This window comes from Patella vulgata, chromosome 1 (assembly GCF_932274485.2).
Source record: "Patella vulgata chromosome 1, xgPatVulg1.2, whole genome shotgun sequence".
NCBI classification, from domain to species: Eukaryota; Metazoa; Mollusca; class Gastropoda; family Patellidae; genus Patella; species Patella vulgata.
In genome coordinates, this window is record NC_065879.2 from 9,863,328 (window position 1) to 9,877,147 (window position 13,820).

The 13,820-nt window shown below is 37.5% G+C and overlaps 1 protein-coding gene across 1 annotated transcript in view; it reads right to left on the bottom strand.

The window, feature by feature from the left end:
• LOC126822267 (sodium/mannose cotransporter SLC5A10) overlaps positions 1-12,184 on the bottom strand; it is a 32,372-nt gene extending 20,188 nt beyond the window's left edge. Inside the window, exon 1 of the mRNA XM_056101960.1 lies at positions 12,121-12,184. The gene's annotated coding sequence lies outside the window, so the exon portion shown is untranslated. The remainder of the gene's footprint in view (positions 1-12,120) is intronic.
• Positions 12,185-13,820: the final 1,636 nt, after the last annotated feature.

A 13,820-nucleotide genomic window follows, 5' to 3' on the forward strand; every position in this document is an offset into this window, starting at 1 on the left:
ACTCACGATGTCATCGCTAGCCTGTGATATTTATTGGATTAGGATCCGATTTGCTGCTCAACTTTCATTCATGGTTAAATCATGAAATGGATAATCGAGACTGTTTTTTTTTATCGTACCGACTTAAGTAATGATGATCGAAGCTAGGCCTAAATTTCAATCGCTAAATTCTCGGTTCACAGTAGATCAATTTGACTGAAATTTTCAGCAAATTTCCTTTAAATTATCTAGTTTTTAACTTTAACTATTATAGTGATAACTGTCAGCTCTTTATCTAATCTCCCATAGTGTATCTTTAATGTACTGAATGTATATAAAGGGATATCTATTCATCTTTTTAAAAATAATATTGTAATTTCTAATCAATTATGTTCGGTCAAATACATGAACAGTTAAAATTCATCGACATTCGTTTACGTCTTCTTAGTCCATTCTAGTGATAACTGTCAGCTCTTTATCTAATCTCCCATAATGTATCTTTAATGTACTGAATGTATATAAAGGGATATCTATTCATCTTTTTAAAAACAATATTGTAATTTCTAATCAATTATGTTTGGTGAAATACGTGAACAGTTAAAATTTAACGACAGTCGTTTACGGCTGGTTAGTCCATTCTACTTCGAGTTGTTTTTTTAATTATTATTTTGTTATTTTTGAATCAGTTATTTCTAATTGCTTCGGCATTGTCTCGTAGGGTATGTTTTTCTTTGTTCATTACAAATGGCACCCAAAACCATAGAATAAACGACTCGTGTACTAATTATAAAATGTTCATTGTGTCTTAAATATTGGATATTTGTATCCCATATTTTCACGACAAGAAACCAACACCAATAATAATTGAAATGGACCAATATTGAATTCTTATTCGTGTTTTTAATGTAAAAATATGCTATTCTAGGGGTATAGCTCCTTTAAAGTAGAGTTTAGAGTATAAAACAAAGCGATTGTAATTTATCACAGTTATTTAAGTGAAACGTCAAGAAGGTGTATTTCATACACTGGATAAAAAAGACAGTTATTTATGTTTTAATATTTAATATTTATATTCGGTTGTAGTAAAATATATTTACATACATTTGTTAAGTACAGCGTATACTTAGCTATTCTCGAAAGATGCAACATTTAGGTAGCAAATGCTAACTGGAAGCATACAATAACGTCCTACAAAATTTGTGTATATATGCTTTTCGGTTGTAGTAAAATATATTTACATACATTTGTGAAGTACAACTTATATTTAGCTATTCTCGAAAGATGCAACATTTAGGAAATGCGAACTGGAAGCATATACAATAACGTCCTATAAAATTTGTGTATATTATGTTTTTTAACCTGACAAGGACAGCTGTCTTATAGTCATTCGGGTGAGAGAAAAAAACCTAGGTCCCGTGTACACATTGGCGTGCACGTAAAAGATCCCTTGACAGTTGGAATTCGATATAAGAGTAGACCGTAGTGCCGCTGTCCGGGCAAAATTTCCCTCATAGCACACTGCGTGGCGTATGCCCGTTTTCATTACCCAAGTTCGGAGCAAAACAGTAGGACGTTAAACCCCATTTCATTTTATTTCATGTTTTCTTTTTTAATAAACTCTATGCTGCATTTCACTCTACCTTTGTAAGACCACTGATAAATCGTTTTATTTAACAATTTCGATAACCTCACGCATACTGCACTAAAACTGTCATTGGGTTAAAATATTATAAAAGGAATATATAATATGAATATAAAATGTGCTTTAACGTCCTATACTGTGCTGTTCCGACTGAGATAAAGAAGACGGGCATACGCCATACGCTGTACCGCGAGGAAAATTTTGCCCGGGCTGTGGCTCTACGACATACTTTTATATCGAATTCCAACTGTCAAGGGATCTTTTACATGCACGCCAACATGTACACGGGACCTCGGTTTTTTGTCTTTTCAAAGGTTGTAAGTGACCAATTTAACAAGAGGAGTTGTCGTTCATAACAAAGAAACAATGAATATCTTTTTTTAAAAACAGGGACGCCTGTGATATGATATCTAGTTAGATATAATGTTTATCAATTGCATAGTTGTGAAATGTATTTTAAGTTTTTTTTAAATACCCAATTCGTTGTTTGGATTTTGTAAATTCAAAGACATATAACAATGCCATACCGTACTAAATTTAATATTTTAGCAAATTAATAATACTTACCAAATTACGCTCCCAGAATATTTGATGTTGTTTATCACCGTAAAACCAAAGTGCACTCTTAGCTCTATGGAAGAGTATTGAGAACAGAATGTGAATAGTAAAGATGTGTGCTTTTACTCGAGTTACCTTCATGTATTTGAGATTAAGATTTTACGTGTTTGAGCATTGATATATCAACAAAGTAGGTCTGCCCTATTTTCAATCAGTCGAGTAACGTTATATACATCTCTTTATAGTATACAAACAGTCAACATTTGATTGTAATTTTGCATGTGAATTTAAAGCGCCCATCTCCGTCAACATACAACAGTTCCAAGTTACAATACATGTATATAATTTCAGGAATAGTGGGGTACTTAATACCGTTTAAAGTCCTATTGCGTCAATTTAGCGCAATAGGAATCATTTGCAAACTATACAACTGAAGAAATGGGGGTTTAATGTCCTACTGTTCTGCTCCTGACTGGGCTAATGAAGACGGGCAAAAACCATACAGTGTGCTATGAGGGAAATTTTGCCAGGGCAGCGGCACTATGGCATACTCTTATATCGAATTCCAACTGCCAAGGGATCTTTTACGTGCACGCCAATGTGTACACGGGACCTCGGTTTTTCGTCCCATCTGAACGACTAGACAGCTGTCCTTGTCAGGCCCTCCGTCCTGCGCCACTGACAAAGGGAAACCACGTCGGATGAGCCTGTTTTAAACCCGATTGAACCCAAACCGGACGATTAGCCTATCTAGCGCTGAGTACATATTAGGGTGGATTACGCCGTGAGAAATTTGATATTTTAGAGAAAAATCAAATGACGCAGTGCGACTTACAAGACCATAATACAACGATCTCATAAAAGTCATAAACGTTTTATGCGCATCAAGTCAGTTTGATAATTTAAAAGATATATTATATGGTGGTTGTTAGCGGCCATTCTATATTCGCGACTTGTGTGGGTTGATTTTGTCGACTGATCGCCTTCAGAATCCGACAAGTCGACAAAATACAGTTATTTCGAGAATATAGAATGGCCGCTAACAGCCACCATAGATATACCATTTCCACGCATAATTAATTAAAATTATCCAATATTATGGCTTATGATTTGTTACGCATCCGCATATTGACGTTAAACGCACTGAGCATAGCGGTAATTGATCATAAAACTGTACAATCTGATTAAAATACAGATCTATATTTCGTTTCGTTTTTTATACTTTCGATGGCCTACACCAAAGCCGTATATAGATAAAGTTGCAACAACTGTGAAACCATTCGGCAAACCTCGACAGATTCTACGCATCTAATCTCGGCTGTATCACCATTTCCGCCATATTTGAACTATTTTAAAGGTTCCGAATGAAAAATGGCTGCCCCCATGGAGATTTTCTGTGAAGAGTGTATTATATCAACAAACGTCACGTTTGGCATTGGGTTTGGGGAATTACCAGGGAATTTTATCAAACCAGCAGCCTTGAGACAATATCTCTGCTCATTTAGGTATATACACTCTACAAAAGACGCAATTTGGGACTTTTTTGTAAAAGCGACACGTTTTCCTGTTTAAAGTAAACCGGCAGCCGCATCGCAAATGTATGGGCGTAGGTACATATCACTTACTGTCATACAGCCGAGATTAGATGTAGGGTAACGGAATCTGTCGAGATTTGCCGAGTGCAAAGCCGTATATAGATAAAGTTGCGACAACTGTGAAGCCAGAAATTTCATATGACGTCATGAAAATATGACGTCAAGTGTACAAAGACGCCATCTTGGGTCCCAAGTAATTGTACCTACTCACTATCTATTTTATGTCCTATCATACTGTTGTGTCAAAGTTGCCTGCCCCGACAGGGGTGTAGATAGATATGTCATAGAATTCCGCGAAAAAGAGTCTATAAGAGATAAAACATACATTTTTTAAACGAAAAGTATAGCTAAACATACTATTATTGTTATTATAAAACACAAAGGTACATTATTGTTATATAGCCTAATTCATAAGAAAATGAAGTAAAAGATACATCAGATAAAAGCGCTATTAAATATATTTAACTTGCATACACATTTAAAAATCAGATTTTTTTTGTGCAGGCGGGTAAAGTCAAAAATAAAAATATAAATAATAATTTGGGAGATAAAACCATTTTGACTTCTAGCCGGAAAAATAAGCGCCTGAAATTCCATGATTTTATGGCCTGGAGCCATTCCGGATTGTGTATTGTGTGTCATTAATTGTATCATCCATCAATTTTTCGAAAAATGAAATTTATTTAAATTGACTGATGGATAAAACATTTAAAATTAGTGTAACTTAAAATCAGTGTAATTTAAATATAAGGTGTCTAGCGCCACTCTGCTCTATGCGCGACATGTGTTTGTGGCATATGTTTCATCAATATCACGTGATACGAGATAACGCTCTCAGAAACTTTCTGGTTTCTTTTGAAATTTGTTTGGGGTAAGACGTTATCACTCCCCGACTATGTGTAAATAATAATATTAATTTGTCGAATATATAAACAGCACAATTTTAACATACAAACACGTGTTATTCCACAGGTAGACATACATTGAAGGGGCCCAGTGAAGGGGACGCAGTTAGTTTTGAGTTTGTCCGACTCCTTTTGGGTATTTGCGCCCCATTTCCAATAAAAAGAATGAAGTTATTCTGATGCTCAACCAGTATCAAAGATATTGCGTGTCTGAAATTTGTTACAAATTGCCTCGAGCATGTTCCACACATCAGTGGCGTGCTGGCCCCGAAGGGGGCCCGGGAGGATGGGCCCCATTGCCGAAGGCGACCCGCGCGCCGAAGGCGCGCCGCTGGTAGGAGGGTCTGGGGTGGTTCTCCCCCCAGAAAATTTTTGAAATTTGACAACGGGAAACGCGTTTTGCAAGCACTTCTGGGAGAAATCTAGGTACCATATTTTCCAAATTTATGCTGCTATTTTGACTATAAGACATACTACTGTACTTTCTCTGACTCCACTTTATGATTTTGCTGTAGTCGGCAAAATTTTTAATCAAAGACCATTTCACCTTAAGTTGACAGACATTTGCACGTCAGCATAATATATTTTACTAATCGTTGTGTATGTAGGATTTTTCGCGTGCGCACTCCCAAGGCATACATTCCTACAAAATGTTTTGTTTAGTCAATTGAAACAAGAAAATTCAAAGGCTAAAACGTAAGGCTAAACGTATTTTAAGCATGTTAACATTATTCATTTAAGAGAAACTATGTCATTTCGCGATGAACATATCGTACAATTCATATTCATTTGACGATCGACCTCCTATTTACAAGACTATGGATTATCCTAAATACAGTGTAAACATGGTTTAGAGACTATATCTGAACTACAGGGTACATCATGTTTTAGAGACTATAGACAGGGTAGATTATGGATTATATACTCTATCTGAACTACAGGGTACATCTAACTAAAGGGTACACCATGGTTTTGAACCCAATATTGAATTCAGTAACCGTAAAAACCTTATTACAAGCAATATCTACAAGGCCAGGCATCGCCATTTTGGTTTCTATTTTGACTGTCGTTTTATATTTACACCATCTGGCCCATTCGCAGTTAGTTGGTTTTATTTTAAATAGGACCAAACAACCACCAAACCCATATACGGCATATTACAAGCCATGCCCCCCACCGGAAAAAAGGCGATGAATTAAAATTCAACCATTTTGCATTTCATTTTGCCGGCCACTTTGAATTTCTACCTCCAAGAATTCTCTAAATTTATTTTGGAGATTATCGTTGCCCCTTTATTACCAAATTAATGTTTTGTTTTTTTTTTCTTTTTAAGTGGTATTATATTATCAAATTTGGCAGTCATTTAGAAAGAAATGCGTGCCACCAAATGAAATGGTGTGTGTCAAGTTCGATTTTTCAGCACATTTCGCTTGCATAACCACTCTGTGTTTGAAGAATTTAAAAAAAAATTATTTATCCTTCCACCACTGAAAGACACCGATTACGAGATATCGCTCTCCGTATATTCCTGAAGAACGTCAAATTGTATTATGTTAATCATGTCATTTTGCCATAGCCGATTTTGAGTATGATTTTGTCTGACATATTTATCATTGAACCAAACTGCATTGATTTCTTTTGCAATTTGTTTAGGATAAATTGTAGCCCGTAAAACATTATACCAAGAAAAAAAATAAAACGTTTTGTTAAGTAAAGCTATATGACGCCATGACGTCATGGTTTTTATGGCGTCATAGTTGGGACCCAAAATGGCGCCTGTAAATAATTTGTCGTAACTTTCCCTATACAGGGCTTTGGCCTACACTACATGCAGATCTGACAAGTTATAGCGATAGGTCACGTCAGGGGTCAAAAGACCGACTTATGACCCTATGATGTCAGACATTTGATTAACCAATCAGCATTGATGTTACTAGAGGATTACCGACAGTTCCGTGTAAAACACGCCTAAAGCTCGCCGTGACAGACCGTTTCATTGGCTTATCCCTGACACCCTTCAGAACACGAGTTAAATAACAACTCTTCCAGATCCAAGTGTAGTAAAGACAAGTAAAACGAAATTTTGAACTATAAAAACTAAACGAAATAGGATCTGTGTTTTAACCGGAGTGAAAACTGTACATACGATCTATATGCATACTAAACTTAGGCTGTCTGTCTACAGTTAACTCCGTTTGAGAATAGACACTAAGCTAATCGGGAATACTTCGAGAATTTTGTTGAGTATTTATTCCATTTAATAAAATTGAAAACTTTTATTAAGTGTTTGTGTATATGCCAGATGTAAAACGTAGTAGAAAAGCATTACAAAATAGTATATCCATTTTTGGATATGGCGGCCATTTAGGGCAGAGATCTATTCTTGAAGAATGAAGTATATGGATCTCTGCGTCCTGTCCTATGTTTATTCCCGGCACCACGGTTCAACAATCTGATTAAAACACAGATCCTATTTCGTTTCGTTTTTTATAGTTCAAAATTTCGTTTTTACTTGTCTTTACTACACTTGGATCTGGAAGATTTGTTATTTAACTCGTGTTCTGCTTGAAATGAGGGGTCAGCCAATCAAATGGTCTGTCGAATCGAGTGTTTGACCTTTTTTGCGCGGAACTGTGGGTAGACATTACCAGCGATAGAAATCAAAAGAAAGGAAAAGTAGATTTAAAACAGCATGGCGGTCGCTAATTGGTTAATCGAATGACTGACGTTATCGGGTGAAATGTCACTTGCTTGGTACCTGACGGCATAGAACGTGAACTCCCACTATAACTTGTTAGATCTACATTTAGTGTAGGCCATCGAACGGGAATTTAGTGCACTGAGTTCAATATCAAAACCTTGTGTCCTTTTATAGATTATGGGGTTTAATGTTCACTCGACACAAAATACCTCATTTTGGGACTAACGTATGATTTCAATAATTTTTCAGTAATTCGCTTGCGCGTATGGGGTCTTTAGTAGTGTGTGTGGGGGGGGGGGGTAGCCCCGGACCTGGAAAAACCAACGAATAGGCGACCCTACTCCTTGTCATCACGCCACTTGACTCAATGCCCCACCATATGATCTAACGCGCATGCGGCGCTTCCACTCGCGTTTTCGACGCTTCCACTCATTTTTTCGACGGCAAAAGTCCGTCTAGAGCAAATTTAATTGAGCCGTTTCCTTGTAATCATCTAAAACGCCTCGAAAACGCGCACATGGAAAACGGGTTTTAAATCATTCGACCACCCTAGCGCCATTTTAATCCAATTGTCTTATTACAGCACACACTTCATCGGGGGGGGGGGGGGGGCTATCTTTAATGATCAACAAGTTAAACTTGTTTACTTGTTGTTCGTTGTTCGTAGGGTTTAACGTCAGTAGGCTTTCATTCAGCGCAAGCGCATGGATCTTTCGCGAGTACCCGGAGTAAACCTACGAAGTTGAGAAAGCTTCATTATCCAGTCAACAAACTTAAAGATACATTATGGGAGATTTTATAGAGAGTTGGCCATTCTTGCTATAACAGTTCAAAAGTAGATGATGAAAGAAGAATATATTGAAAAATTCAGTCAAATTACTTTATTCTGAACATAGTTATCATCGTTGTAATATTTGCCTAGAAATGGTAGAGAATTGTGTCTTCACCTTCGCTGATCGTTTGATTGACAGGCGTTAACTCCACCTACATATCTCGATTATCAAGTAAAGTTTTCAATGGCATACAGAAACGCTTTACAGCGGCCTCGCTAAGTACAGTCTATCATTTAGCCTCGATCTAACAGACGTACTTTCATCAGGTTACCCCTTATCTGATTTAATCAATTAGTGAAATCCTATTTAAATCCGAGCTGTAGCCGAGCCATCCGTGGGTCTACAGAGTTGATTTTGTTCTTGTTGTTTAAATAAAGATCTAATTTATAATTTCTATAACATCTGAAGCCTAAATTAAGACTTGCAATAATCAGATTTAGCTCTTGCATAATGCATGTTTAACCCGGAAAATCAATATTGTTAAAATTAACTGAACGGAACATATTCTCATAAACCATAAGGATAAAATGTTAATATATGTTTATTATCTGTTTATTCAATGGAGTGTCCCCAGGCAAAGCGCCATATTACAATACAATATAAATAAAGTGTCAGTGGATATATTACAATATATTCTGATAACAAAAAAGATAACAGGGTCTGAGGCGCTCTTGGTTCAATTTAGAACCCACCAGTTACCTGACCCTTTTTTAACCTCAAATCGCCGACCCTAATATTTGAACCAAGAATTGGTCGCTAACCGCTACTCATCTTATTGGGGTGACGCTCTTCCAAAAAAACTAAGGCTCCACCATTTCCGTCAATTCAAGTCCGATCGACATGAAAATTAGCATGCTTCTTCTTTGAACAAGTCTACCTCGATTATGTGAATTACATTTTTGAATTTCATCCAACAACATGGTCAGTTCATGGTCAATAGTCCGATCGTATTTGTTTTTCTCACTCACCGGGTCGTATAATTCGATCTTGGTGCGGTTTTCTGAATACATACGGGGGTCACGGTGGCTAAGTGGGTGAGACGCTGGCTCGCTAGCCTGGAGATTGGGTGTTCGATCCCTGCATTGGCCGAGAAAGTTCATCCAGATTTTCCGGCGTGGTTCCCTCTTGTCAGTGATGCAGGACGGAGGGTCTGATAAGGACAGCTGCCTAGTCGTTCGGATGGGACGAAAAACCGAGGTCCCGTGTTCACACTGGCGTGCACGTAAAAGCTCCCTTGACAGTTGGAATTCGATATAAGAGTAGGCCGTAGTGCGGCTGTCCGGGCACAATTTCCCTCATAGCACACTGTAGGACGTTAAACCCCATTTCATTTCATGTCGGAATACATACAGAAATTTTGTTATTTTGCAACAGTCCGAATCGGCATTATGTTCAGGTTATTACTCAATAATTAAAGCGAGAATTTCAAATTTTCTAAGAAAGTCAAAACGAAATTATTTCTATGTCTTTTGCTCAATAGGTTGTCAACTCACAATTATACGATCATAGGTGTCATTCTCACACTTAAAACTCATTTACACAGGAAATAATAACACAATTACCTCCCAATTACCTCCCTTGTTTTCTATTCTCCACCATGGAGTAGCTTTTTTAAACGTTTGAAAATGAAGAGGAAAATGACATTTTGGATACCATCTATATCAGGCTTTATTTTAATAAATTTTAAAAATATAACTTAAAAATTTGAAATTTCCGCTTTAAGCTACAGCATGCTAGGAAATAAATAATAAATACTTTACGCTATTTAAAATGACATCACAAAAACATTAGAATGCCAGTCAGTTTCTATTTAGGTTATTAAAAGTATAGTGTTCGGTCCGAGTATTCGAGTATTTTATCGCAGAACTCCAGTATTACGATAGTCTGATATTCCAATATTCGGCAAATTTGATGTATTTCAGCCAGTTTTTTTTATAGACGTAATCATTTTAGTAGCGGCTCGTGATTAGGGATATACAACTAAGATAAAAATCAAAATTTTAGTAATTTGATTGGATAATATTAGAGGGATTTTAGCGTTAAGCCAATCAAAATTGAAGTATCTACTAAAATTTGGATTTTATCTTTAGTTAAGATTTCGAGAAACAGGGCCCAGAAATCGCATTATAGCCAGATATAATATGGCTTCAATAGTTGGTTCATAGATCCGTGCAAATTTCCGCACATGTTGATCCAGACTAGAACCTGTCAGCAAACCATTAGAACTTGCATAGGCGTATTGGGAAATTTTTGACGGGGGGGGGGGGGGGGGCGGTGGTGGTTGGTGCCCAAAAAATGTAGTTAGGTTCTTAGTATGTTACATAATAGTAATAAATTCGCTGTTAAATTGGACACATTCAAGAACACAATATATTTTTTTATACAAATTTTACAAAGTACAATTGTGTGCCCAAATTTACCCAGCATTTGGTGCCCAATCTAAACCCACAAAAGACCCCGACCCCCGCCACTGCCCCTGCAAAACAAAACAATAAAAAAACAAAACAAATCTGACCGCCGACCCTAATGTCTGTAGCCAAGTAACCGTAAACGCAGATATTTTTTGTGTCTATCCAATAAATGAAATGAAATGGGGTTTAAAGTCCTACCTATCCAATAACAACATTTTCATTCTAGTATACAAATTGTGAAAAAATATCACGAATAAAGTTGTAAAAAATACTTATGCATAAAACGTAACTGACCAACCTGTTTTTGAGTTGTTCTAAGGTTCATTTGGCGCATACGCAGTAATCCGTACTGAGAACCGTTCTCAGACCGGATAGCGTTTACACTACGAAAATTTAACCGTGCCGTGCCTGGCAACGTGCCGAGACCACCTCACTTCAGTGGGCCAAATTGGCACGGTACCAGGCACGTTTTTTTGGGGTTTTTTTTTTTTCGGGGGGGGGGGGGGGTTGTAGTGTAAACGGGTCAAACATAAGTGTGCCGTACTGGCACGCTTAAAATTTGTAATGTAAACGGGGTTATATGCCGTCGATCAGATATTCCACAAATCCACAGCCCAGTATTACTCGGCGGCACTGGGAGCCCCCTCCCCTCCTTCCTCGCATACACATATAAATATTGTTTTTTTATGGGGGGGGGGGGGCGGACGGGATCCTGTTCCCCATGCAAATTCCTTGGTCACCACGCCCCTGGGCTTCCCATAGATCGTATGTAGCCTAGTACAGTTCTATGAGTTACCGAAGTGATACACAATGGTCACTGATGGAACGAATGTTATGGACTGTGACATATTTTAATTATGATATTATTTGCGTATTATCTATATATAAAATAATTCTACAGTTAATGACGTGAATGATGACAAAATCATTTAGGCGTACATAAACACATTGCCGTTTTAAATTCGCCATTTTCAAAACTTGTATTCCATATTGTTATACAAGATTGTTACTGTATTCCTATTAGTCACTGACAAGAGTCGACGGGGGCGTTTTCTTTTTGTTGATATCACCCGAAGTATTACAAAAAGTGGTCGACAAGGAGAAATATGGTACAGATATGCATAATACACAACATATCCAAAATTTCAATGATTTTAATTATCCGTAATTCTTTCAATTGTTTATAAAATCATTTAGATATATGCATATGCGTGTCTTCATTAGCTCCGTCGATGCAGAAAGTTAAGACGCTCAACCCAAATTTCAAGTCATTTCTCCATATCTATATTTGTCCTTGTCCGTCACTTTTTGCAATACTTTGGACGCTACTGACATAAAAAATAAAGCAAAACCGTTTTGTCAAAATTCCAATTATCAATATTTTATGAAATCATTTAGATTTTGATATAATTTGTGGAATGTTATGCATGTAATGTAACTTTCTAACCTATACAGTAAATCGGCTGTAAAAATATATAGTAATTTGTACAACTTACTTGAATTCGTATCTTGTTCTATTTCCAGTCTTACTTTTTAATTTATTGTTAAATTACCGCAGGTTGGAGCCAGTTAAGTTTCGTAAACCTTTTGTCATTATGTTAAATGACAAAAGCGGCAGAATTCTAACGCCCATTATGGTAACAGGTGGCGCACTAGTGCCAGGGCCGTATTTAGCGGGGGTGCAGGGGGTACATTGCACCCCCCAGAAAAATAAGGCGCCCCGAGAAATTGCGCCCCCCCCCCCCCCCGCCCCATCAAAAAAAAAAAAAAATTATTTGACAATCTTTCAATTATAAAATAATACACATGATCACACAGTGATGTTCTTAAGGCACTGATCAGTCGATCGTTTTTAAGGGCGCCCACACGCCAATGGGTTCGTTTGCCCTGATCGAAACTTTCTTATATCACATACGTGGAGGCTGCACGCCCACTTTTAAAATCCTACATACGGTCCTGATTAGTGCCGCTGGCTGGGCAAACTTTCCCTTATATAGCATACTGTATAACGTATGCCCGTCTTCATTAGCCTAGTCGGTGCAGAAAAATAGGACGTTAATCACCATTCCATTTCATTTCATCCAAAATCGCGCCTATTTCATAACCCGACATTATGAAATAAATATAAATAATGATGTCACTGAAGAGGTCTAAAACCAGTATTAATTGATTTAAATTAAAGTAATCTTGATATTATTCAAGAAATACAACTCTAGAAGAAAGGTTAAGGTTACTGGACTATTTTAATTCCTTGAATGAGATGTGATATCAGGTGTTCTATAAAGCGTAAGCATGCTTTGCCTCGTGTACGACTCTTGTCGCGTACTCTATAGCTAACGAGAGTGATAGTGCCGTAAAACATGAATCATTCATAAGACTATTGAGACCCATTCAGTTAACCCGCTTGATCTAATCTACCGTCTCGGTGCGACGGGCTCTCTAACGGATTGCGAACCTTAACCATCTATGAAGTCATAAAATATACACAACAATAAGGGAGATTATGTTTGCCTCACTGTGGGTGACAACATCTACTTTCCCGGTCAATCTAATAGCCATACGTGAATAATAACTAAGATCTGAACCAAAATAATACCTGTAAAGTAAGACCTGTAACCTAGATAACACCTGTAGAATAAGGCCGGTATCCCGGTAACACCCGTAGAATAAGACCGGTACACAAAAGCAAACACCTGTAGAATATGACCGGTACACAAAAACTAACACCTGTAGAATATGACCTGTACCCCAAAAGCACCTGTAGATTAGGACCTGTGCCCAAATTACATCTGTAGAATAAGAGAGCGGGAAGAAAGAGGTTTAACGTCCACTAGACACAAACTAGGTGATTCCGGGACCAACATATGGTTCAATTTTATTTCAATAATTCGCATGCGTATATACCGTATGATAAAACACCCCCACCGCGCCACACTGTAGAATAAGACGTAACCCAGATAACACCCGTAGTATAAGACCGGTACCCAGATAACACCTGTAGTATAAGACCGGTACCCAGATAACACCCGCAGAGTAAGATATGTACCCAGATACATCCGTAGAATAAGACCTGTACCCAGATAGCACCTGTAGAGTAAGACCGCACATGAATGTATTTTTGCTCTACTACCCTTATTTTGGATAATAGGCTATCACCGCCCGTGGGGGGAAACACTAATTCTAGCAACATTGTAGC